We start from the raw sequence: 3,146 nt of genomic DNA, 5'->3' as shown, positions 1-3,146 counted from the left end.
CCTGCACAGAACTGGTTCTGTACATTACTTGCGCCACCTGGCGGTGTTGGGGTGTGGACGTGTTACGCGATCGCCGAAGGGGCCGTGATTATTGCAGAGCGCAGTGCTACTGCTCTGGCGAGGCGAGAACGGGCGCGCGGCTGGTGGGGCAGGCGGCTGGCGGGGACGAGTGCGTCGCCGGCGCTCCGGGCTGAGCCAGCCGCCGTTGTTAGCCTAGCCGGCGCAGAACAAAAGGCGAGAGGGAGGAGGGGGGAGGGGACGCGGCGGCCAGGAGGAGAGGGACGCGCACCAAGGCCGCACCGGGGCTGGCCTGCGTGGGCGACCCGCACCACTGACATGCATTTGCAATCGGGCACTGGTGTACGCCCAGTTGGAAAAACCAGGTATCGTCGTACATGCTCCTACACTGATGTGCCAAAACTTGACGACCACTGGTCAAGGGCACAGCGTTGGCGGAATTGTCCTTTGTACTCAGGTGATTGTGGAAAGGTTTCCGATGTGATTATAGTCGCACGACAGGAAGTAACAGACTTTGAACGCGGAATGATACGCAGAATGATAGTTGAAGCTAGGCGCATGATACATTCCATTTCGAAAATCGTTAGAGAATTCAATACTCCGAGAACGACCGAGTCAACAGTGTGCCGAAAATACCACACTTCATGTATTATCTCTCACCACGGACAACGCAGTGGCCGACGGCCTTCATTTAACAACCGAATGCAGTGCCGTTTGAGTAGAGCTGTCATCGCTAACAGACTACGTAAAATAACCGCAGAAATCAATTTCGGACGTACGACAAACGTATCCGTTAGGACAGTACGGCGAATATTTGGCGTTAATGTGCTGTGGTAGCAGGCGACCGACGCAAGCACCTTCGCTAACAGCACGACATCGCCTGCAGCGCCTTTCCTGGGCTCCTAAAACCGTGGCCTGGTCAGATGAATCCCGCCTGCAGTTGGTAAGAGCTAATGGTGGGGTTCGAGTGTGGCGCAGTTCCCAGAAAGCCATACATCCAAGTTCTCAACAAAGCACTGTCCAAGCTGGTGGCTCCATAATGGTTCGGGCTGTGTTTACATGGAGTGGAATGGCCTGCTCCTCTCGCCCAACTGAACCGATTATTGGCTGGAAATGGTTCTGTTCGGTTACTTGGAGACCATTGCCAAACAACGATGGAATTTTTATGGAAGGTCATGTCACGGGGCCACAGTCGTTCGCGATTGGTTTGAAGGATATTCTGGAAGTTTCGAGCGAATTATTTGGGCACTCAGATCCCCCCGTATGAATACCGTCGAACGTTTATGGGACACAATCGAGAGGCCATTTCGTGCACAAAATGCTACACAGGCAACACTTTCACAACTATGGACGGCCTGACAGGCAGCGAGTCTGTACCGTTAGTCTAGGGATAGTGTCTTTCATTAGTAACGAAAACTTCCTTGGTCCCGGGTTTGAACCCCACAACCGCTAAGATTTTGAATAAAAAATCATCAGCCGAATACTTCTGGCACAAGAAGTCACCATCATTCTGCCAACAGCCTTGCCAAAGAGGGTGAGGAGCAGACAGGGGTCAGGGCGCTCTCTTGCCCTTGGGGTGGGAAACTGGCCCTAGAGGTGGAAGGATCAGCAATGATCAACGACATGTAGCTGCAAAAGAAAATGTAAAACACTGCATGAAAGACACATAATGTTTGTCCACAGGCCATGTGGCCTGTAATTGAAAAACTGTCATGATGATTTCTCCATTGGCAAAAGATTCTGAAATACTCCCCCATTCGGATCACCCTGGGGAGACTACCAGGGAGAAAGTAATCACGATAAAAAGACTGAATAACCAATGGAAGGATAGATAACGTTCTACATATCGGGGCGTGGAATGTCAGAATTTGAACGTGGTAGGAAAGCTAGACAGTCTGAAAAGGGAAATGCTGAGGCTCAATCTTGACTTAGTGGGGGTCAGTGAAGTGAAATGCAAAGAAGACAAGGACTTCTGGTCAGATAACTATAGGGTAACATCAACAGCAGCAGAAAATGGTATAACGGGAGTAGGATTCGTCTGGTGGTATGTCACCAGTCCTATACATTAACATACCTCAACAGTGCAGTCATTTTGCTGCAACTTCCCCCAAATATTTCAGAAATTCGAATGGAATTTTATCTGTATCTTCTGCCACGTCGTGAGCCGTAATTTATCTCTGGAATGATTGGTGTGTCAGCTCTTCCTCGTGCCCGCGCTTTGCTGCGGGGCGATTGGTCGCGATCGCCTATTTAGGCGCGCGCGGAGCTATTCGAAGGAGAGTCGGCGCAGCAGTGAGACGTAGTGGAAGTTACCTTGTTACCGAAAGAGGGCAGTGACCCTGTCAGTCGTCATCGTTGTCGTCGTCGTCGTCGTCGTCATCCGAGTACTGGTCGTGCCGTGGTCGGTGGTGGGCCGCGCGACCCCGGAGTTTGTTTTGGCCGAATACGGAAGCAACGCTAGTGAGTGGATGACGTAGTGTTCAAAATGTTTCAAATGGCTCTGAGCACTATGGGACGTAACATCTGACGTCATCAGTCCCCTAGACTTAGAACTACTTAAACCTAACCAACCTAAGGACATCACACACATCCATGCCCGAGTCAGGATTCGAACCTGCGACCGTAGCAGCTGAGCGGTTCCGGACTGAAGCGCCTAGAACACAAGGATCGGCCGACGCGGTGTGAGACTTCACGTAACTTGCGGAACTGATGCCTTGCGACTCCTGGAGGACAGTGTAGCCGTGCAGAGGCTGGATACGACCGTCTATATGCCTTCACCGTGCCCGGACTTCTGTCAGCCGCTGCCACCTGCGTTAATTCCGGTGGGTAAGCTGTTTTCCCATCCAGGATCGTTCTTGTACGATTAATTGTTGGGTGGCCATTTACGACTTTCGCGTTGAGCTGTGGCACCTTAAATGTGCTGTCGCGTTTTGTATGAGGGAATTCCTCGCCTTGTAGGTGAAGTTTTTCTTAAAAGGACTGCCTCTGTCTATTGCGTAATTTACTGGGTCTACGAAAGCTGTGCAAATTGTTCAAACTGCACAGAGCTTGCGTCCGGCAAATTTTGCTGGAGTAATATATTTATTTAAAGTCCGATGTCTGGCAAATTCTGTAAGCGCGAGTCTGGT

Source organism: Schistocerca piceifrons, chromosome 3 (assembly GCF_021461385.2).
Source record: "Schistocerca piceifrons isolate TAMUIC-IGC-003096 chromosome 3, iqSchPice1.1, whole genome shotgun sequence".
Lineage (NCBI taxonomy): Eukaryota > Metazoa > Arthropoda > Insecta > Orthoptera > Acrididae > Schistocerca > Schistocerca piceifrons.
Note: the sequence above shows the minus strand (reverse complement) of the source record.